The sequence below is a fragment of the Gymnoscopelus microlampas genome (genome assembly GCF_963454915.1).
Source record: "Gymnoscopelus microlampas genome assembly, chromosome: 19".
Taxonomy (NCBI): domain Eukaryota; kingdom Metazoa; phylum Chordata; class Actinopteri; order Myctophiformes; family Myctophidae; genus Gymnoscopelus; species Gymnoscopelus microlampas.
In genome coordinates, this window is record NC_139956.1 from 5,730,797 (window position 1) to 5,756,186 (window position 25,390).

At 41.2% G+C, this 25,390-nt stretch overlaps 1 pseudogene across 1 annotated transcript; it reads left to right on the plus strand.

Moving 5' to 3' along the window:
• The first annotated feature begins 541 nt into the window (after positions 1-541).
• LOC311035065 (E3 ubiquitin-protein ligase TRIM47-like) lies at positions 542-25,175 on the plus strand (annotated as a pseudogene). The gene is made up of 11 exons: positions 542-579; positions 6,531-6,771; positions 8,573-8,948; positions 9,092-9,238; positions 12,696-12,929; positions 19,480-19,639; positions 20,476-20,526; positions 20,677-21,054; positions 23,350-23,475; positions 24,310-24,351; positions 24,502-25,175. The product of its transcript is annotated as an E3 ubiquitin-protein ligase TRIM47-like (transcript).
• The last annotated feature ends 215 nt before the right edge of the window (positions 25,176-25,390 follow it).

A 25,390-nucleotide genomic window follows, 5' to 3' on the forward strand; every position in this document is an offset into this window, starting at 1 on the left:
CAATGAAGAAAAGGGGGCGGGATCCACATGCAGTGGGTGTTGCATCTTAATAGGATCGACGGGAAGCAATTTCCCCTTGAGAAATTTCGGCCACCATTGTTGTGTACTGCTGTTTGCCTCTCGTCGGACTTTTTAGACGAGTTGCACAGCTCTCAGACCGGTAAGAGGCGTGTCCGCTCAGATTCTGAGCGTAAGTTACATCCCGCCCACAAATACCAGGGCTCTGGCCCAGAAGTTCCTCGCCAGAGCTGGCGAAAACTTCTGGGAACTCAGATTATGCGCTCTGAGGAGGAGCTCACACCGTTCTAGTTAAGGCATTCAATTCTACATGGCTCAGCCCTTCAGTAACTCTTGCCTTCATTTCTCATACATCGCAGGCAACACACTTGTGCTCAAATGCGATCTGCTTGGCACTTTGTAACGTTGTTCTAGAACGCTAATTAAATGTTTAAATCCAGACCAGCGTTCTCCACCACCGAAAGGCTTGCATGTCACCCCGACTGCGCTCGTTATTTCCTGAGCGCGACCCACGGGTCGAATTATGTGGGAGTTTGGGATTGCTGGCTGCGTAAATGAAAGGTAAGGCAGACTGGACTCTACAATGCAACACTACCAGCGGTTTCTCTCTCTGTCAACTCGTCTGTGGCTAAATTGTTCACCGTCGGAAGCACGGTTGTGGCTTCCCTTGGATGTGCGGGAGAATTGTGATACAGCTTGTAATTTCGATACACAGTATCGAACGTCAATTTAGATTTTTTTGTTTACGGTACGTATCTAGTTTGTATGTATGTATGTATGTATTTATGACACACATATACTGTATATATATATGACCAAAAAAAACAGCTTCTCGATTAATCGACTATCCTACATGAGCAAGACTAAGTCGGTTAGAGGTTCTACGTTTGGGTTTGGATATGTTGGTGAATTGCCCAGCCCTTACTTGGGAGTGTTTGGCCCGGCTGTCGTAGTGAAGGAAGGGACAGATATATCCTGTGTTAGCGTAAGGAGCAGTGTGGCTTCAAGGGGGTCACCCTGGCAGGGCATTTAGACTCAGTCTTGTTCCAACAAAGCCCTCGGTTGGTTGGTTGGTTGCTGTGTGGGCAGCTTTCATGCCTCTTTCACTCTCCCAGTCTCTCTCTATCCCCCTCCGCACAGCATTTCTCATCATCCTCTCCTCCACCAACTCAGTGTCAAGTACTGTTGTAACATGAGACATTCTAGCTCTCTCTCTCTCTGTGTGTGTGTGTGTGTGTGTGTGTGTGTGTGTGTGTGTGTGTGTGTGTGTGTGTGTGTGTGTGTGTGTGTGTGTGTGTGTGTGTGTGTGTGTGTGTGTGTGTGTGTGTGTGTGTGTGTGAGAGTGTGAGTGTGATTGAGTAGCTTGTTCTCTTTGCAGCCTACAGCGTGTGCTGAAGCACCTCTCAGAAATACACACACCTATTCTGTTCTGCCTATCTCCTTCTGTGATAGTGGGAGTAGTAGGGAGGAGCTCCCACTCCCACTATCACAATGCAACTGTAACAAAACATAGCATAACACAACTCAATGCAACAAACTGTAACACAATATGACATGACACAAGACAGCACCTCACAACACAACAGTTACGAAACATAGCTCAACACAACACAACACAACACAACACAACACAACACAACACAACACAACACAACACAACACAAGTATTCTGTAACACAACACAACTGTAACAAAACATAGCTTAACACAACACAACACAACACAACACAACACAACACAACACAACACAACACAACACAACACAACACAACACAAGTATTCTGTAACACAACACAACTGTAACAAAACATAGCTTAACACAACACAACACAACACAACACAACACAACACAACACAACACAACACAACACAACACAACACAACACAACACAACACAACACAACACAGCTGTTACAAAGCATAGCAGAGCACCACACAATGCAACCAAATGGAATGTTCGCCCCCAGCATTAGGGATTCACGTGGTTAAAAGACAGTAATATTTACAAAAATATTTCAAAACAACCATATCACGGCATGGACCTCAGGTTCTTCACCTTTTATAAATCAGTTCAAACCTGGTGACAAAAGGCATTCAAACATTTACACATAAACAATGAGATGAGTCATTATAACTGATCTGTTATCCAAAAAACAACTACTATTCGGTATAAAGACGTTTTGGATAATTGTCTTTTTAATTGTCTTTTATAAGCTTGTTGGCAGGAACAGAAAACTCTGGAGGTTCGGCTATACTGTCACTTGATCAGTGGTGGAAAGTAACTAAGTACATTTACTCAAGTATGGTAGTTGGAGGTACTTTTACTTTGCTGGAGTATTTCCAATTTTCAATAGTTTTACTTCTACTCAACTACATCTTAGAGGCAAAAATTGTACTTTTTACTCCACTGCAATTATTTGAAAACTTTAGTTAATGGTTACTTTGAAGATTTTAATTATATTATTACAAAACAAACATTAACCACCTCAGCCCTATTTAGACTTTGGCTATTTGAAAATAGCCGATCTGCAAGCTCACAATGCGTTGCGAAGCGACGCATTGTGAGCTTGTAGATCAGCTATTTTCAAAAGATTTGAATATATTTTATACATAATGATAACTTGTGAAAGGGTACATTCTGCATAATGAGTATTTTTTACTTTTGGTACTTTAAGTATTTTGATGCCACTACTTTTGATTACGGGACTTTTACCTGTAACCGAGTGTTTCTATATTGCAGTATTCATTCTTTTACGCAAGTAAAACAATTTAGTTTAGTAAGAGTTTTTCCATGACTGCACTTGATTCACCATTATATAAAAGGGATCAAATTACATTATTTTTTCACGCCAGAAAGATAAAGGGTATTTCTGCTGATGTACCAAAAAAAAAAAACACCCCTGTTATAAGAGTCGTTTGTCATGATTACCGCCTCTACGGTTGAGCCGCACGTGTTCAGTTCCAGTAGATTTGAGGTTCTCAGCTTTATGTGTCCATGATTTATGAACAGTCAGTGAAGACTAGGGGTGTGCCGATACACTCATTTCACGAAACGATACGATACGATATTTGGCTCACAACTTCGATACGATTTCGATACGATACGATACGCACTTTTTTTATTATGAAAATATATGGAGGAGAAAAAAAGAAAATGCAAACAAATAATTCTGTTTTTGCATTATTCAGACATGCAAACTTGTAGCTTTTCAGCTACAATAGCCGTTTTGAATCCAAATAGTATGACACCTGACCCGAAAAAAAAACATGTTGTCACTCTTTTCACTTCGGGGCCGTTTGCATGCCTGATTATTATGATTATTAAAAAAAAAAAAAAAAAAAAAAAAAAAAATTCCAAAACGATATTTTTTTCCCCCAAAACGATACATATCGTCGCGAAAACGTATCGCGATATATCGGCACACCCCTAGTGAAGACCCTGCAGGACCATGCAGTGAAAGCCGTGGGTCTTTTGAAATACATTTGTAAATCATTGCAGTCGGTGGAAACCTTACATGTCCAAAACGGTTCAGTGGTGGCAAAGGAAAGATACTCAAATTCTTTACTTAAAGGACGACTTCACCACTTTTCAACATATCTTCATATAATAGGTCCTCACTAATGCTCATGATAAAATGATACTTTTTTTCCCTACTTGGTCTGTGTCTCATAGGAGGGCTGTGGACAGTCCAGAAACCCGTCTACCAGTGACATCATCGTTAGGCAGGATTTTTTTTTTCCAAAAAGATTACAATTTTTTTATTCAGATTTTTATTAAGGCGAGAACAATGGGATCTATTATTGCATTGCAACTTTCCAGGAATACAAAGCCTGCCGTTTCTATTAGCTTGGATTCCCCATCGATGATGTCACTGGTAGACGGGTTTCTGAACTGTCTACAGCCCTCCTCTGAGACACAGACTGATTAGGAAAGAATTGTATCATTTTATCATGAGCATTAGTGAGGACCTATTATATGAAGATATGTTGAAAAGTGGTGAAGTCGTCCTTTAAGTAAAACTATCAATTCTGCAATATAGAAAAACTCTGTAAGGGCGCGCTCCCACCAAAACATGGTCGGCTAGCGTTAAACACAGGTTGTGCGCGGCCACAGTTTTTTTGCAGCCAGCGGATTCTAAAAAACGGGAGTGACGCACCTGTCACTCACTTTCAGGACCCTCCCCGTAGCCCGCACCGCCTTCTGCCTTGAGCACCATGGTGCTTCCTGAGTCTTGGGACGCTCCGCCTTCCACTCACCCGATTGGACAGAGGGGGAAAATCAGCTCCTGCCTCCAGCAGTTACAGTATATATGCTTCAAATGGACAAGTCGTGTAGAGCGGATAAACGCAAGGTCTGCGCGACAGGCGGAAAGATCCGCTCTTGCGTGAATCCACGAATTTGCATTGACAAAGCATTGGCAGATTCTGCCCCAGAGGTAAAATAAAAGTGCCCACAAGCCCACAGGCCCACAACGCGTCGCGATGCAACGCGTTGTGAGCTTGTAGATCGCCTATCTTCAAATAGCCTATATGTATAAAATAGGGCTAAAGTGGTTAATGTATGTTTCATGATATAATAAGTAACTCGTAACTAAAGTTTTCAAATAATTGTAGTGGAGTAAAAGTACAATATTTGCCTCTGAGATGTAGTGGAGTAGAAATAAAAGTTTTGGAAATGAGAAATACTCAATTAAAGTACCAATAGCTCAAAATTGTACTTAAGTACAGTACTTAAATAAATGTTACTTTCCACCACTGAAACTGTTATACTCTTCAGGATACAATTAAAAAATTGCAGAACATAGCAGATCGACAAGCTCAAAATGCGCGTTTCGAGCTTGTCGATCTGCTATTTTTGATGCTTTCGTGTGACGCTGTAATATGATCAAGGAGGGCGATAATTTACGAATAAACACAAAAAGTTAAAACAGGGAGATAAGATGTTTCTGCCCGACAACAACGATACGAGACAGACAGGAACAAGGGTCACATGTTACTTCTATAGAACACAGGCTACAGAACATGAGTTTATATGAAAGTGGGGGGTATAGTGTTTGTAAATAATTGCAGTGGTATTTAATCAGTGGAGATTGATCAAACTCTATTCTATTGGGTTGACAGTGTCCTCAAACTAAATATTTTACACTCTGATATTTGGTCTGGAGAAAAATGAGTGAGAGTCCATTGCATTGACAGCTAAAAGTCTGCACATGGTGAACGCTGCCCCCTTGTGTCCAAAGTGAAACATAACCTATAACAGAATCCCATGCAACTTTGCATTCACACTGTTGTGTAGCATTCTACAAGTTTAACACATGCATTCAATTCTCACTGGAAAAGATTGACACAGTGAGCCCTCGAAAGGGAAAGTTACTGATTATAATGAGGCATAATAATGAGACATTGAGAGTGTTTTTAATGAATGGTTCCTTGTTTTCCTTCCAGAATACAGTAGCCAATTCTTGCATTATTGTGAGTCTGTCGGTTTGCTGTCAAAGAACATGTAGTGTTGACCGTTCCGTTGTTGAACAGAGAGTTACCATATTCCAAATTCCTCCTTTAATGCTGACCGTTTCTTAGTCATTAATTAAGTTGTAATTAAAATACACTAGAAGGTAACAGACTGTACAATGAAACATTATGGGCCTTTAAATTGGTATTTACACCTAGGAAAGTGTTAAAACTTCACGTTACAAAATACAGTAGCTGACCTACAGTGACGCTAATAAAAAATGCCTGATAGGATTAGTCATAAGATGCCATGCAAAATAGGGAATATGTTTCATAAAGTGAGAGATACAGACTTGTACAGCTGTACAAAAAAACATGAAAAATAAAAAAGTTGAATTTGACAATGCTGCTGGCATTTCTTTCACTTAATCTGTAGGAACTTAATCTTGTTTCCTGAAATAAAACACAATGAATAATTCTATGAACACTTCAGGTGCAACTCCAGTTGTGAGCTACTTTTTACTGCATATGGTTGTGAGAGGACAACAAAAGAATGCAGATGACAATCAATGACACAACAGCAATAAGGCATCACTGAAGTTCACCTGTCTTGCCATGACATATTTGTAATCCTAGAGAGTATTAGAGCGTTTCACTATAATATATGAGCTCACTGGAGTCTGGAGGAAGTGGAGAGAGTGTGGAACTAGTGAGAAAGTCGAGATATTTTACTAAAATACACATTTTCTGCCATACTCTATCCCGGATAAATACCCCTGATTATCTTGTAACCTCGTGTCACCACCACCAGGCTTTTCCACACGGAGGGGAAATGATGGTGTAGTGTGAGAGTCCAGCTGTGTCAACCACAAGCTGAACCTGTTTGTGCTGCACATTCACTGTCTCTTTAAAACCACTGCCTCCTGCAAACATCCAGGAAGTCCCTCCCTTTGCCTCTCCCACTTTCCTTCAGAAGAAACGAAGCTGTTTTCTCTCTCAGTCTCTCTTCAGAGTAAACCAGAGTGTTGTGTGTTTTCTCTCAGTGTGGGTGTGTTTGTCAGTCAAATGGCACAACAGCAGCAACAACAGACACGTGATCTGGACCAGGACCAGTTCTGCTGTCCTGTCTGTCTGGACCTTCTAAAGGAACCAGTGGCTCTACAGTGTGGACACAGTTACTGTAGAAGCTGTATTGAGGGTTACTGGGACCAGTATGAGGAGACTGGAGTCTACAGCTGTCCCCAGTGCAGAGAGAGCTTCAGTCCCAGACCTGTTCTGGGGATGAACAACATGCTGGCTGAGGTGAGATGACCTTACAAGTTACAACCACACATTAAACTACATGTTCTGATACACAAAACTCCTTGTTGACTATTGTGATAGATGGTAGTTATACTATGCACATACTGTATGTTGGTTACTTGGTCACATGGGGCCCCGATTCACTAAGCGATTTACGACCATATTTATTAGGTCCCTCAGTGTGTTTGCCAGCGGGCCATCTCAGCCAAAGTGTCACGTAATAATGAAAATAGGCTATCATGCCTTAATGAAACTGCGGAGGGACTGATGCACCTCCAGTGTCCGTGCCGCGGTATTAATTTGTAATAGCCTACTGTAGGCTACTCTACTGTATATTGATCACATGAACGCCACACACAACAGCCTAATAAATATTACCATCTGATGAGGAAACTATAATGGATGAAAGCTGTGTCCAGAAGACTCATTCCCCATTTCGACGTAGGACAGTGATATATTAATCAAAAATTAACTAATTTAATCAATAAGTAATCAATAAGCTCTGGTCCATAATCTGGTCCATAATCGGATAGCAGCGTTCCACTTGTATGCCCTGGATTTATTTTCAACAACATCTTTTTACCTCGGTAAACGTGAGCAATGTTCAGTAGATAAGGCTTATAAAATATCCTTTCCAGGTTATTAGTCTATTATTTGCTAAACATTACACATTACGTTCAGCTGATCCATCGTGCAATAGTGGGACTCGCTTCCAGACAGATCAGAATGATGTTCAAGTTCTCTGTCAGTGTCAAGGCAGATTTGATCAGAGACAAACTGCTGAGTCACGGTTCACGCCCTTTTATGGTGCAAAATGGGGCGCGGAGCAATGCAAATGAACCTCTCGGGACATTCACGCCCAGCTGGCTGTCATTATATATAGACCTGCATATGCACGTCTCTGTGATATACGAACCCCTTTGAGAATTGCACCAGTTTGTGAGTACCAACAATACAACCTCCTTTACGAACTTTATTTACCCCATATTTACGACCAGCATAATGAATGGGGGCCATTGTTATGTATGTTGATACATTAATGATATATTGTTTGTCCACAAATACTATAAGAATGTTATTTAGGTAGCATAGAGTGCTAGTGGTTCTCAAAGTGGGGTTTGGGGACCCCAGGGGTCCATGAAGGGGTTCCAGGGGATCCCCAACAAAATGTGTTAATAGAGCATCACAGTCTGTTTAACCACTGTAACCCTATACCTCCACTATTTGAAAATTGCCGATCTACAAGCTCTAAATGCATGTATTTAAAAAAAAAAACATTTTAATAACATAAATCTTGTATGGAGATCCCTCCCTGGTACTAATCATTTTCAGATGGGGGTCCGTGGACAAATACATATTAATTTGGGGGTCCTTGACATGAAAAGGTTTGAGAACCACTGGTTTAAACAGATGCTAGGTTTGATGGTATATTAGTTTCTTTGCAGTCTGCAGTACTTACCTTATCGTGTAATTTTGTTGACTAGGGTCGTTTACTCTGATCTTTGACTGTGTTAGTCACTGGTTAATCATTAAACTCTAGCGTCCCTATTCTTGCAATGTCATTCATCTTCTAGTTCTAACAGCGTCTACTAAATGCTTACATTTTACAACATACTGTAAAGCAATCAACTTTATGGAATGCAAAGTTCAGAACCACAGTGTTCAGATAATGTTACAATGATCTTACTAGATGAACTAATACCTGTAATGTCTCACTGTGTTTATCACCATGGACCTCACAATGACTGTGTTGTATTTGTCATCAGTGAGTGACCTCCCCTCCTCTTCTCTTTACTTCCAGGTTGTGATGAAACTGAGCAGTACAGGAGGTCAGCAGTCTTCTGTCTCTGCTGCTCTGCTGTACGCCGGTCCAGCAGACGTGGCCTGTGATTTCTGCAGCGGAGCCAGACGTCACAAAGCTCTCATGTCTTGTCTGGTGTGTCTGGCTTCTATCTGTGAGACTCACCTCCAGCCTCACTACAATGTTCCTGTGTTGCAGAAGCACAAGCTGGTCCCAGCCACCAACAAACTGCAGGAGAAGATGTGCTCCAGTCATGACAAGCTGATGGAGGTTTTCTGTCGCACAGACCGCCATGTGTATCTGCTATCAGTGCCTCATGGATGAACATAAGGGCCATGACACGGTGTCAGCTGCTTCAGAGAAGGCAGAGAAACAGGTAGGACCACGATCACTTGAAGACAAATCATGAGAGAGATCATGTTTTAAAGATAGTTAAGTTACACCGTTGGTTTAAGATGTGGATCCAAACTAAACTGTCTCAAATCTCACTTGTTTTTGTCCTGTATCCTGATTGGATAGAATTGGTATTCCGACTTGAACATGTTCTTTGTTTACAAGCCAAACTGTCTCTTCTGGCTGGTGACAATTCAGGAGGAAGTCCAGCAGAAGATCCAGGAGAAAAAGAAGGAGCTGAAAGACATGAGACAGGTCATGGAGGCCCTGGACGTGAGCTGATATTATGATAATAGTTCTTGTTCTTGTGTTTACTGTGGAAAGAGGAAAGATGGTGATGCTACGCATAATATGGATGAGACAGTGTCTTGTGTCATCAGAAGCACTAAAGCAGTGGTTCTTAATCCAATAATATGTATTTGGCTGCAGACCCCCATTTAAAAATATTTTATGCCAGCAACCAAGATTAGTGTTGTTAAAATGTTTCAAAATAATTCATTGTTTTTGGGGCGGTGTAGCTGCCCCCTATAAGTGAGTTTTGGACACTGACCAATCCTGCATCGTGATTGGCCAATAGTCTACAACGCATTGTATACCCCTAACCCTTCCATTGTTAATGCAAATCGATACTTTTGCAAAGTCAGCCAATCACATTACAGCTAGTGTCATCACCACTAACTGTAATGTGATTGGCTGACTTTGCAAATTCAGGACTGTGATTGGCTAGCGAAACACATGACACATGTGCAGCCCTATGAATAGCAGTATGGACTTTAAAAAAAGTAATTTATCCTTTTTTTAAAGTGAGTCATGTTGTGATGACCACACACCGCCCACTTCACACTGGGTGTGATTTTTTACATTCTCTCACAATTTTTTTAAAATAGCAGATCTACAAACTCACAACGCGCCGTGATGCATTCGCCATGTGTTGAGAACTTGTAGAACGGCTATTTGCCAGACCTGAAGGGTATGGCTTTACATGAGGCTCTGTCCCTGTTTCGTCCATACATGGCATGTCCGTTTGTCCTTAGGTCCTAGCCAGAAAAGTCTGTCCCCCTTTCGTCCATACAGGGCATAGACACAAGCTGACACGTCATGTGAAGTCCGGCTTAGCCTGGGTCTGGCAGAACCTCCTGGTCTTGTTTCAAATACTGTAGCTGATGTCCTGAGGCCAATTCTAAAAATATATTTCTGAAAAACGTATATTGATACATACAGGCTTCCTTTTACCATGCCAACAGCACAGTATGATCTCCATTACACTGAGCCAGCAACCAGGACTCAAAACATCATCTCCACGCTATAGGCTACAGTATGTGACTGATCGAGCCCCGATTAAACAAAAAGCTCACAAATAACGACTTCGTCCGAGGCTAAACTAGACAAACACTCTGCGAAAGGGATAAAAGTGTGAAAGCAGCACCGACAATGAGTCTAACAGGCCAGTGGCGTGCACAGACATTTTGAGGGGCAGGTGCTCAAGTAAATTATACTTTTTTTTTTAACTTGGTCTGCTCTTTTTTCCCTCTACACCTATACCTCTTTGCCAAAAATAGCCGATCTACAAGCCCACAACGCCTCGCGCTGCGAGGCGTTGTGGGCTTGTAGATCTGTTATTTTTGGCTAAAGTTCTCCTCAGAAAAGGGATGCTAGGTTTCGAGTGGTTATGGTAAAAAGAAAAATCATATCACATAAAGATTTGGCGGACCCCCTGTAGTAACTTTGAGGACCCCCTAGGGGTCCTGGACCCCCTGTTGAAGACCCCTGCTGTAAACTGGGAAAAAAAAACTTTTTTTCCTTTTTTTCAAAAGGGCACTTCTGGTCAAGAGGGCAAAGGGCAGGTGCTCTAGCATCACCTAGAGTGTATCTGTGCACGTCCCTGCTATAACAGGAACGTGTTTTTAAAAAAAGGTTGATGGGGGACAAGCCACAACCTCCACAAATCAGTGCTGCCGGCCTAGCTGTAAAGACAGAAAAGAGCTGAGTGGTGGAAATGTAGGCACCGGTGAAAAGAGGGTGCTTAGAGCCTTTGTGTGCACTATATGGCCCCTCAGCAGGCTGTGTGAAAACAAAGTGTCGCTGGGACTGGACGATGGAGGCACACACCCTCCCCGCTGATGGACCTCCTCTGCTGGGTGTTTTGTGGTTAGGTATGCTCTGCTTTCACGCACACATAGCCTGGTAAACCCCCCTCCCTCCAGAAATCTCATTTCCATTTGATTTCAAGAAGGAGTCTGGCCTGAAGGCTTGTATGGGCGTTTCTAGCCCGTTCACCAAAATGGACGAGCCTATCGGCGTTGTCGCTCATCGTTCTGTGATTGACAGCGACAGTTGGCCAATCAGGTGGCGAGTTCGAGTGAGCCCGAATGAAAGCCGAGTGCAGCCTGCGTGCAGCCGACGAACGGCAGCCATTGTTGTTGTGCGAGTGCCTTCACTTCTTACTTAAAGGGCAAGACCACTTTGGTAGAGGTTTGGGCTGTGTAGTTACCTTGCCATGATGTAACTCCAAAGGTGGGCAAGAAATCAAAAATAATTGCTCCATTGATTAGAAATTGACAATTCAAAATATGCTCCTCATTGACTTACATTGTACGGTAAAACTGCTCTCAAAGTCACTCTTTTAGCACAAAAACGACAACTTCCTGTTGATTTTGCCATTTTTAATAAGTAGAAAACCCGGACTGGATCGGCAGATCCGGATCCAGATCTTCAAATAGTAAAATCAACAGGAAGTTGACATTTTTATTAAAAGAACAAACAGTACTGGGTTTGGTGATGCTCTATACAGTCTGAATCAGCTAGGTTTGGGTTCATTTATGTCAATGAGGAGCATATTTTGAATTATCAATTTCTAATCAATGGAGCAATTATTTTTATATTTCTTGCCCACCTTTGGAGTTACATCATGGCAAGGTAACTACACAACCCAAACCTCTACCAAAGTGGTCTTACCCTTTAAGTTACTTTCGTTTTTAAAACGGTCTCAAACTTCATTTTTGAGGCATGGAATTTACTATTAAGATATCGTTTGGATAGAATTTAGTTGTTTAACTTCATATATGTGGTCAATTAATCATGACAGAGCCTATTTAAAAATATAAATGTAGAGAACCGGCAGGGGCGGGGAGTGTGCACGCATGTATCCCAATAAGGCAACCTATGTTGGGCATGGCCGTCTCAAAAGTCCCGTTGCGTCACATAGTCTGGAAGTGGTAAAATGAACTGCTGATTGGCTGAAGGGGGAAAACGATCATTGGCTGAAGGGGTTGTCAGTCAACGGTATTACTCCCGCCCAACTCCAGCCCACAGCCATTATTGCAGAATGGGCGATCAGGCCAGACTCACTCCAGAAATCAAATGTAAATGAGATTTCTGGAGGGAGGGTTTACCAGGGTTTAACGCACACACACACCCACCCCAAACCCCACTACCCACCCACCCACCCACCCACACACACAGACAGACGCAGAGGTCTGTCTCCTCTCTCTCGTTCTCTCCTCCCCTCCCCCCTTCCTTCAAAAAGGAAGCCTGTATATATCAGTGGTGCTCAACACCTTTTCATGTCAAGGATAACACAAAAAGTGTGTGTGCGTGTGTGTGTGTGTGTGTGTGTGTGTGTGTGTGTGTGTGTGTGTGTGTGTGTGTGTGTGTGTGTGTGTGCGCGCGTGTGTGTGTGTGTGTGTGTGTGTGTGTGTGTGTGTGTGTGTGTGTGTGTGTGTGTGTGAAGCAGAGCTCTGCAGAAGCAGCAGTGGAGGCCAGTGACAGGATCTTCAGTGAGATGATGGTCTCCATTGAGAGAAGACGCAGTGAGCTTAAAGAACTGATCAGAGATCAGCAGCAGACTGCAGTGGCTCAGACTGAGGCTCTCCTGAGGCAGCTGGAGGACCACATGGAGCAGCTGGAGAGGAGACATGCTGACCTGGAGGAGCTGTCCAACACTGATGACATCACTTTCATTCAGGTTCCACACATGGCATTTTACTGTTTGGTTTTGACTCATTTAGGAGAAATCAGCTTCATATTTCATCTCATTCCATCATGTCATATTATATTACATTCCGTTACATCATAGTATATTACATTACATAACATGACATTATTAATGCTGGTAGTTACTAATACTAATATAGTTCTAGTGTACACTAGTTGTACAGACCAGAATAACATTGTCAGAATTAAGCTTGTCACAATTATTACATAATTGCCTAATCACAATTATTTTCCAAAAATAGCAGATCTACAAGAACAGCTTCTGAGCTTGTAGATTGTCTATTTCCACCATTTTGTACAATATTTTGAAAGTATAAAATTATTCAATATCTGCCCTGTACAATTTGTGTTCATAGATTGGATTTTTTTTTTTTTTTAATTTAACCTTTATTTAACCAGTAAAATCACATTGAGACTATTGTCTCTTTTACGAGTGTGCACTGGCCAAGAGAAGAGGCAAATAAATGTTACACAGCTCTGCCAGTAAAAACAATACAGGACATAACAAAGACAAACATGACATCTGTAATACCAAAAACCTACTACCAAGAGCACCACATACAGACTATTAAAAGGCTAATAACAACAATACATCATAAAACTAATAAACTAATAAGATCGCAGCATTTGCTACTCGTCAAAGCAGGAGCAATGGCTGGAGAGTGTGCCCATGGCAATCCTCTTAACCCTATGTCACCAAACGTATCATATATGATACATTACACTGATTTGTTAATAAATCAGTGTAATCAATACTTGGACCAAGAACCTGTTGTATCATATCTGACACATCCCCACTTCCCCCTGGACCATACCATTTGCATTGCAGGTAGTTACAGAGCCTCAGGTGGTCTGACCCAAAATGGCTGCCATCAACTAAACAGGAGAGGTTGATGCACTACTAACAAACAATTATTTTTTAAGCAGTTCAGGCAAGTTTTCCTAGTATATCTTTACTAATATTTTGAAATAAGTGCTGGATAACTTGAATGCACTTATGAGCTCTCAGAATTTAGCATTGGAGTTTGTTTTTTATGATGTCAAAAGTGTTTGTATCATATTTGATACTACAGGTCTATAGACAGGTTTCCTGTTAGTAAACATGAGAGGATATGACCGTGCAGATCCGGGGGTAGCCTATAGAGGGCGCCATTACCCGCAGCAGCTCTGGTCAAATGTCCATTCATAAAAGAAATGATCTTCACCGGGTTTAATGAAAGTAGATTAAATTATGCAGTTTGTAATACCTTGTTTACTCAATAAAAATGATTTGTCGGAAGTTGGATCTGTTTGTATATAATAGCAGCATTATGCCTATTATGCCTATAATAGCAGAATTATGGCTATCTAACTCCCGAACATAACAACAGAGTGAACGGCGCAACAATTCGTTTTCCCCGAGCATGCGCAGATTGCGCATTCTGCTCTGTGATGACGTCGCGCGGAAATCCGTCTATAGAGCATCGCAGTCCCCGGTGCCGGAAGTAAATACTCAATGCATTTTTCCCATTGACTTTTACAAAAATATTTATATAAATTAATTTAAGCCTAGAATCAAGCTATCCAGGATAGCGGTGAATCATGACCATAAAACGTTTGATTCTGTGAAAAAACTTTTTTGAAAACGGCAAAACAAAGGGTATTTATTAAATATAGTATCATATCATTAAATATAAAATTTTAAAAAATCACAGAAAAAAAGTTTTTACGGTCATGATTCACCGCTATCCTGGATAGCTTGATTCTAGGCTTAAATTGATTGATATAAATATGTTTGGAAAAGTCAATGGGAAAAATGCATCGAGTATTTACTTCCGGGACCAGGAAATGGCGGAACTGCGATGCTCTATAGTCCTTTACGATTTCGATTGTATCATATTTGTTACTACAGGTCTAAAAGATTTATTTTTGTACTGTTTTATCCCACGATTTTGTAACCCTATTTTTTACACCCAGTGCCAATCTCTATGTACTGTAATCCTGGGCACTACACTCCCTCTACCAACCTAGGGAGGCCAGGGCCGAGCTCATGCCTCCTTCAATGCATGAGAGCCAACTGACCTTCTTATCACCTGACAGGGGGGAGTTTCCCTGGTTGGACGGAACACGTTATTCCAACCAGCAGTGGTGGAAAGTAACTAAGTACATCTACTTAAGTACTGTACTTAAGTACACTTTTGAGGTATTTGTACTTTACTTGAGTATTTCCAATTTCCAATACTTTTACTTCTACTCCACTACATTTCAGAGGCAAATATTGTACTTTTACTCCACTGCATTTACTTGAAAACATTAGTTACGGGGCCAGAGCTCTGCTCTGGACACGTATTGTTATTCGCATTATTCTGTCACTTCTTCTGCCACTTTTCGCAGTTCTGGCTGAACCGTGCAGTCGCTTTTTACGAAACTCGGCCATATGGTAGATGGTCATGAAAAACGATCAAGAAATAATTCTCACACTCATTCGTCAAAAGGTGGCGCTATAGCACTCAATTGAAAAATGCCAACTTTGAACAGGTACAACTCATGCCCTGTTTGACCTACAGCCATGAAACTTGGATACACATATGCGTCTCCTCATGCTGAACAACTTTCACACTCTGACTTTTGACCTCTGACCTTTAGATCTCCCACCATTTTGAATTATATGAAAAACAGTCATTGGCTCCTAACTTCTGCATTTTTTCACTTATGGAAAATCCGTTGGAAATTTTTGTAGAAAGTGGTCCAAAGTTCAAGTGTGAAACGTTTCGTGCAGATTGCTCAAAAATCCCAGGAGGAGATAGATTTTAACTATTACAGTTTTATGAAAATTATTCATCTGTGCCTAAAACATACATGCAGAATCACATTTCTTTGAAACTTTGCAGAAATGTAGAGGGTCATTCCAAATATCACTGAAACCAATCTTACTCCAATTGGCCAAAAGGGGGCGCTATAGCAATTTTTTTAAAAGGCAGACTTTAAACAGGCATAAGTCATGCCTCGTTTGGCCGAAAGTCGTGAAACTTGCTTACACATGTGCCTTGACTCATGAGGAACACACGTATCGATTTGACCATTAAGCTCCGCCCTTAGATTTTCCGCAATTTTGAGCAGTTTGAAAAATACTTGTTTTTGCCAGTTCTGGCTTAACCGTGCATACGCTTTTTACGAAACTCGGCCATATGGTAGATGCTCATGAAAAACTACCAAGAAATAATTCTCACACTCATTCGTCAAAGGGTGGCGCTATAGCACTCAATTGAAAGTGCCAACTTTGAACAGGTACAACTCATGCCCTGTTTGACCTACAACCATGAAACTTCGATACACACATGCGTCTCTTCATGCCCGACAACTTTCGTGGTCTGACTTTTGACCTCTGACCTTTAGATCGCCCACCATTTTGAATTATATGAAAAACAGTCATTGGCTCCTAACTTCTGCATTTTTTCACTTATGGAAAATCCGTTGGAAATTTTTGTAGGCAGTGGTCCAAAGTTCATGTGTAAAATGTTTCGTGCAGATTGCTCAAAAATCCCAGGAGGAGATAGATTTTAAATATTACAGTTTTATGAAAATTATTCATCTGTGCCTAAAACATTCATGCAGACTCACATTTCTTTGAAACTTGGCAGAAATGTACAGGGTCATTCCAAATATCACTGAAACCAATCTCACTCCAATTGGCCAAAAGGGGGCGCTATAGCAATTTTTTGAAAAGGCATACTTTAAACAGGCATAAGTCATGCCTCGTTTGGCCGAAAGTCGTGAAACTTGCTTACACATGTGCCTTGACTCATGAGGAACACATCTATCGCTTTGACCAGTAAGCTCCGCCCTTAGATTGTCCGCAATTTTGAGCAGTTTGAAAAACACTTAAACCCAGGATTTTTCAGCTATTTGCGTGAAACTGTATCATCTGTGTGATCTCCTTTTTCACAGTTACTTATCTGTTGGGCCAATGGCGTCTCCCTTAAATGAAGGCCTCACAATCTCAGGGTCGCCAGTTCAAGCCTCACTTGATGCAGACTTCATTTAAGTTGAATTGCAAACAACATGACTGTATCATTGAATACATGTGCAACTGTTAAAGGTAATGATGAAATGCTTCTTGGAGAGAGTATGTTTTTTTAATGTATGACAAACTTCATTGTGAAAATAACCGATCTACAATCTCAAAACTTTTCAGATAGCAACATGTTTCTGAGCTTGTAGATCGGCTGCTTTCACTGGTTCACTTTTATCTTCAACAGATGACCTCAGCCTGGACAAAGCTATAGCCCTATAGGTAGTGTCTCAGCCTGTGAATCCAAAGGTCGAGAGTTTGATTCCTGTCAATGGCAATAGGTTGAGATGTTAATGGGTGAGGTTTTTCACATGGGATTGCCCCCCTGCGTCCTATATATGACCACCTCAGCTGGGTTGGGCTGAAAAGAATATTCGCCTGTTGGAATCATTTGCTTTGTCTCAATTTCAATCTATTCCCTTTCCATGTCTTATTGTGCTATTATTACGGGGCCAGAGCTCAGCTCTGGACCTGTTTTGTTATTGGCAGTATTCTGTCACTTCTTCTGCCACTTTTCGCAGTTCTGGCTGAACCGTGCATACGCTTTTTACGAAACTCGGCCATATGGTAGATGGTCATGAAAAACGATCAAGAAATAATTCTCACAATCTTTCGTCCAAAGGTGGCGCTATAGCACTCAATTGAAAATGGCAACTTGGAACAGGTACAACTCATGCCCTGTTTGACCTAGAGCCATGAAACTTGAATACACATATGCGTCTCCTCATGCTGAACAACTTTCACCCTCTGACTTTTGACCTATGACCTTTAGATCTCCCACCATTTTGCATTATATGAAAAACAGTCATTGGCTCCTAACTTCTGCATTTTTTCACTTATGGAAAATCCGTTGGAAATTTTTGTATGCAGAGGTCCAAAGTTCAAGTGTTAAACGTTTCGTGCAGATTGCTCAAAAATCCCAGGAGGAGATAGATTTTAACTATTACAGTTTTATGAAAATTATTCATCTGTGCCTAAAACATACATGCAGACTCACATTTCTTTGAAACTTTGCAGAAATGTACAGGGTCATTCCAAATATCACTGAAACCAATCTTACTCCAATTGGCCAAAAGGGGGCGCTATAGCAATTTTTTGAAAAGGCAGACTTTAAACAGGCATAAGTCATGCCTCGTTTGGCCGAAAGTCGTGAAACTTGCTTACACATGTGCCTTGACTTATGAGGAACACATCTATCGTTTTGACCAGTAAGTGCCGCCCTTAGATTGTCCGCAATTTTGAACATTTTGAAAAACACTTAAACCCAGGATTTTTCAGCTATTTGCGTGAAACTGTATCATCTGTGTGATCTCCTTTTTCACAGTTACTTGTCTGTTGGGCCAATGGTGTCTCCCTTAAATGAAGGCCTCACAATCTCAAGGTTGCCAGTTCAAGCCTCACTTGATGCAGACTTAATTTAAGTTGAATTGCAAACAACATGACTGTATCAATGAATACATATGCAAATGGTAAAGATAACCTGAAATGCTTATTTGAGAGTACGTTTTTTCAACGTATGACATACTTCATTCTGAAAATAGCTGATCTACAATCTCACAACTTTTCATGGTTTGTGAGCTTGTAGATCGGCTACTTTCACTAGTTTTGGTTCTGAGGAGATGTACAATTTCTTCATTGGTAAATGGTTTGTGAACGAGTGATCTTAGTGTTAGTGAAACAGGGGCTTGGTTCATGAAAGAAGGCAAGAGTTTATGATCTTCAACAGACAATATCAGCCTGGACAAAGCTATAGCACTATAGGTAGTGTTGCAGCCTATTAGTCTGAAGGTTGAGAGTTCGAATCCTGTTAATGGCAGTAGGTTGAGATGTCCAATCAAACCATTATGTTTCCATCTCTCTCTCTCATCAATCTATTGTTTCCATGTCACTCTCTCTCTCTCTTCAATCTATTCCGTTTCCATGTCTCTCTCTCTCTCTATTCACTGGCCCCGTATTATCGCTGCTTGCAGCTATATTTACCAGTTACTTTTCAGATATAAACTATGATATAATGAAACATATACATTAACCACTTTAGCCATACTTTATACCTAGGCTATTTGAAAATAGCAGATTTTTCCCTGCCTCAGATTTAGTATTGGGTACGACGTAGCGCATCCAGGCATTTGATCTGAAATACATTGGAACAGAATTTTTTGATATGCTCAATGCCAAAAACACAATCACATTTTACTGATTGTGTGTGTGTGCGTGCGTGTGTGCGTGTGTGTGTGTGTGTGTGTGTGTGTGTGTGTGTGTGTGTGTGTGTGTGTGTGTGTGTGTGTGTGTGTGTGTGTGTGTGTGTGTGTGTGTGTGTGTGTGTGTGTGTGTGTGTGTGTGTGTGTGTGTGCGCGCGTGCGTGCACTGGTTGAACAAGAAGGACATCAGCTCAACTCCACCAATTGTGATCAATGTACTAATCCATTGATCTTCTATCCCTGTCTATACTGGTTTACTTGTCTCTCTACAGAGTTTCCAGTCTCTCTCCAGTTCCAGTGGATCTCCAGTCTCACCCAGTGTGGTCATCTGTCCTCTGAAGTCCTTCACAGATGTGATTGATGTGGTGTCTGGTCTGAGAGACCAACTAGACAACATCCTGAAGACAACTTGGCCAGAGATATCAAAGAGAGGTGAGATTTAAATGTGTTTCTTGTTTTTCTAACCAGCCATCATAGTAAACATGGATTGATGAAGTCAGAAGGCAACTGGAGATATTTGAACTGGAGCAGACTGATGGTACACAGGTTGGCTGTCTGTCAGATTGGACAGTAACATTGAAGAATTTAAGCAAGAATATTCCTCAAAGGAGAGGTTAGGGTTAGATTTAAATGTCTTTATTGTGTTTTAACCGGCCCCTATACTGTACAGTACAATTCAAGTGCTGAAACAGTTTGTACAGGTGGAAGTATGTCTGGGAAGGCTACTAAAGCCTGTAGTATGGGGGGCAGTAAATTAGTGTGACCTGTGCTTCATGTCACCCGCTACAGTATATAAATGCACCATTTACCATTTACCATTTATTATTATTATTATATTTTTGTGCTCAATAAATGATCTTGAGGAGTTCTCTCTCCTGATTGGATGACATTTGTAACCCACCTGAAAATGTATTATAAATGTAAAATGAGAGACGGGGAGACAGCTGTTACTGAACAAACACTATATAATAGCAATGATGCTATAATAGCTTGCTTGGAACTTCAGTTTAATGCATTCTTCAATATGATGTCTGTCATATATGCTATATATGTGCCTGTGCCTTTAAGAGAGCTACGTTACGACACTGCTAAAGCAGGTCTGTTGTTGTCTTTTATGTCAGTCGTTTGTTGTGACCTCCTGTAGGCTCACGCTGTATGTTTTACATGCCTGAAGTCAGCAGTAAAGTCTATTGGATTTGACCCTTTGTGTGGACATTGAAATTCTTTACAATGTCATGATGACCTTTTCTGTTTTCTTGTGTCTCCAGTTGATGTTTTACTTCCAGTGGAGACTCAGACCAGAAAGGACTTTTTACAATGTGAGTCCATGTTGATGCAGGTTCTGAACGTTGAAGTTTCATTCTGATATGTTGTTATTTAAAGCTCTAATGAGTTTGATCTGAGAGACTAACTCTAAACACAATAAGGTTCATGAGGTTTGATTTTTCTTTTGTCATGTGTTCTCACAGATTCCTCTCCTCTGTCTCTGGACATGAACACAATAAGCAAATATCTCTCCCTGTCAGAGGAGAAGAGGAAGATGACTTATGCAGATCAACCACAACCTTACCCTGATCATGCAGAGAGATTTACTGGGTACCGTCAGGTGATGTGTACAGAGGGTCTGTCTGAACGTTGTTACTGGGAAGTAGAGTGGAGTGGTAGTGGGGTTCGTATAGCAGCCTGTTATAAAGACATCAACAGACAAACACGCTTTGGATACAATGATAAATCCTGGTGTTTAGAGTGCTATGGTAAAGACTACCTGTTCATACACAACAGTGTTGACACTAAAGTGTCAGGGCCTTTCTCCTCCAGAGTGGGGGTGTACCTGGACCACAAGGCAGGTACTCTGTCCTTCTACAGTGTTTCTGACACAATGACCCTCCTACACACAGTTCAAACCACGTTCACACAACCTCTCTATCCAGGGATAGGGGTTTGGGGGTACTATGGAGATACAGCAGAGCTGTGTAAGACATGGTAGACATGTTAAGAATACTGATGATGATATTCAGTTGAAAACTTAGTTTTCTTCATTTGATGATAGATTGTCTCTTCTAGATAAAGCATGTGTAAGAATGATGTGTACAGTATACTACACCATCATGATCAATACATCCATTGTGTTCCGCTCATTGCATTTCTTTGATAAGCCTGCTGCAGACAATCATTATACAGTATGCCCTGTTATCTTGTTGATATTACGACAGAGCCCTCTGTCAGTCTGTGTAGATTGGTTATACTAATGTGTGTGTGTGTGTGTGTGTGTGTGTGTGTGTGTGTGTGTGTGTGTGTGTGTGTGTGTGTGTGTGTGTGTGTGTGTGTGTGGAGATGGGGAGGCAAACTCCATATTAAGAAGTCAATATGAAGTCACAGCAGTAGATCGGCTATTTTCAGCATGCAACCAAGTGTAAAATCTGGCATTACGACGCCATCAAGGCACCGCCAAAATACCGTTTTTGCCGATAAAATCAATTTAGTCGACTAAAATCTTATGATATTTAGTTGACTAAAACTAGACAAAAACAAACATTTCAGATGACTAAAATATGACTAAAACTAAACTAAATTCAAAAGATTCAAATTAAATCAAAATTTGGTGTCAAAATGAACACTGCGTCACAGTCATGACATGACAAGCCATGCTGTTAGACCCCGTCTTGTGGGTTGAACCAGGGACCTTCCTGTTTCCGCTTGACATTCTGAGCTGTTAGGGCGCGCTCCCACCGCACTTTTATTTTACCTCTGGGGCAGAATCTGCCAATGCTTTGTCAATGTAAATGCATGGATTCACGCAAGAGCGGATCTTTCCTTATGTCGCGCAGACCTTGCGTTTATCTGCTCTACACGACTTGTCCATTTGAAGCAGAAAACTGCTGGAGGCAGGAGCTGATTTCCCCCTCTGTCCAATCGGGTGAGTTGAAGGCGGACCGTCCCAAGACTCAGGAAGCACCATGGTGCTCTATGCATAGATATAGAAACCTAGATACCTCATTGGCCTCTGCAGTTCGTTGGAGCAACTCGTATCGCGGCCGCCATTTTCGCGTGGGCAAACGGACACTCAAAGTGACTACTGGCCAATCACAGTGCGTCTTTTCTGAGACTTGTCAGAATCTAGTTGTCCCGCCCCCACCTGCCTCTGATTGGCCTACCGAACACCCTGTGTGTTCGGTAGGCCTGTGACACACGACGTGTGACACACGACGAAAGCTTGCCTACAGCTTGCCTACGCGAAAATGGCGCCCGAGATAAATGCCTCAGAGCCGAAGGAGGCGTCTACCTTATATGTCTATGGCTTTATGTGCTCAAGGCAGAAGGCGGTGCGGGCTACGGGGAGGGTCTTGAAAGTGAGTGACAGGTGCGTCACTCCCGTTTTTTAGAATCCGCTGGCTGCAAAAAACTGTGGCTGCGCACAACCTGCGTTTAACGCTAGCCGACCATGTTTTGGTGGGAGCGCGCCCTTAGTCAGTATTGTGCCTATTGCAGTCATATTTTTAAGAGGACAATTCTGAAACGTAGTATTTTGCCGCAGATACTCCAACCCAGACGTAACCTAGGAGGAGCTGTCCAACACTGATGACATCACTTTCATTCAGGTTCCACACATGGCATTTTACTGTTTGGTTTTGACTCATTTAGGAGAAATCTGCTTTTCATTCCACTCGATTACATTATTACATTACATTACATTATGTCTTGGCATAATTTGTGCTTGTAGTTACTAATACTAATATAGTTCTAGAATACAGTAGTTGTACAGAAACAATAACAATGTCAGAATTAGGCCTGTCACAATTATTACATAATGGCCTAATCACAATTATTTGAGATAATCACAATTATTATCTACAAATGCCAATATTGTAAACATTTTCCAAAAAAAATAGAAGATCTACAAGATCAGCTTCTGAACTTGTAGATTGGCTTCTTCCACTGTTTTGTAAAATATTTTTAAAGTATAACATTATTCAATATCTGCCCTGTACACTTTGTGTTCGTAGTGTGTGCTGGTTGAACAACAAGGACATCAGCTCAACTCCACCAATTGTGATCAATATTCTAATCTATCCCTGTCTATACTGGTTTACTTGTCTCTCTCCAGAGTTTCCAGTCTGTCTACTATTCCAGTCTCTCTCCAGTCTCACCCAGTGCGGTTCTGAATCCTTGGTTGAGGTCCTTCACAGATGTGATTGATGTGGTGTCTGGTCTGAGAGACCAACTAGACAACATCCTGAAGACAACTTGGCCAGAGATATCAAAGAGAGGTGAGATTTAAATGTGTTTCTTGTTTTTCTAACCAGCCATCATAGTAAACATGGATTGATGAAGTCAGAAGGCAACTGGAGATATTTGATATCTGATGGTACACAGGTTGGCTGTCTGTCAGATTAGACCGTACAATTTAAGAATTTAAGCCAGAATATTCCTCAAAGGAGAGGTTAGGGTTAGATTTAAATGTCTTTATTGTGTTTTAACCGGCCCCTATACTGTACAGTACATTTCTAAGTGTTGAAACAGTTTGTACAGGTGGAAGTATGTCTGGGAAGGCTACTAAAGCCTGTAGTATGGGGGGCAATACATTAGTGTGACCTGTGTTTCATGTCACCCGCTACAGTATATAAATGCACCATTTACCATTCTTTATTATTGTTATTATTATATGTTTGTGCTCAATAAATGATCTTGAGGAGTTCTCTCTCCTGGTTGGATGACATTTGTAACCCACCTGAAAATGTATTATAAATGTAAAATGAGAGACGGGTAGACAGCTGTTAAAGCAATGTAAGCAATGGTGCTATAATAGCTTGAACGTTTTGACAAAACCCTTGGAACTTCAGTTTAATCCATTCTTCAGTATGATGTCTGTCATATGTGCTATATATGTGTCTGTGCCTTTAAGAGAGCTACGTTACGACACTGCCGTAAAGCAGGTCTGTTGTCTTTTACGTCAGTCGTATGTTGTGACCTCCTGTAGGCTCACGCTGTATGTTTTACATGCCTGAAGTCAGCAGTAAAGTCTATTGGATTTGACGATTTGTGTGGACATAGAAATCCTTTACAATGTCATGATGACCTTTACTGTTTTCTTGTGTCTCCAGTTGATATTTTCCAGCCTCCGACCAGAAAGGACTTTTTACAATGTGAGTCCATGTTGATGCAGGTTCTGAACGTTGAAGTTTCATTCTGATATGTTGTTATTTAAAGCTCTAATGAGTTTGATCTGAGAGACTAACTCTAAACACAATAAGGTTCATGAGGTTTGATTTGTCTTTTGTCGTGTGTTCTCACAGATTCCTCTCCTCTGTCTCTGGACATGAACACAATAAGCAGATATCTCTCCCTGTCAGAGGAGAAGAGGAAGGTGACTTATACACATCACCAACAACCTTACCCTGATCATGCAGAGAGATTTACTGGGTACCGTCAGGTGATGTGTACAGAGGGTCTGTCTGGACGTTGTTACTGGGAAGTAGAGTGGAGTGGTGGAGCGGTTCTTATAGCAGTCTGTTATAAAGACATCAGCAGACAAAGCTACTTTGAAGACAATGATAAATCCTGGTGTTTACAGTGCTATGATAAAAACTACAGTTTCACACACAACAGTGTTAACACTAAAGTGTCAGGGCCTTTCTCCTCCAGAGTGGGGGTGTACCTGGACCACAAGGCAGGTACTCTGTCCTTCTACAGTGTTTCTGACACAATGACCCTCCTACACACAGTTCAAACCACGTTCACACAACCTCTCTATCCAGGGATAAGGCTTTATAGCTATGGAGATACAGCAGAGCTGTGTAAGACATGGTAGACATGTTAAGAATACTGATGATGATATTCAGCTGAAAACTTAGTTTTCTTCATTTGATGATAGATTGTCTCTTCTAGATAAAGCATGTGTAAGAATGATGTGTACAGTATACTACACCATCATGATCAATACATCCATTGTGTTCTGTTCATTGCATTTCTTTAACCCATTCAAACCGGGAACGAGTCTGTGTAACCACTCTAGCCATGTTTTATACTTTGGCTATTCAAAAAATAGCAGATCTACAAGCTCATAGCGCGGCACTCGGTGCCGCGCTATGAGCTCGTATATCTGCTATTTTTCGAAAAATCTTGGAAGATTTGTGCAAATCTTTGAATATGTGTGTTTTAAAGGGATAGTTCACCCAAAAAACG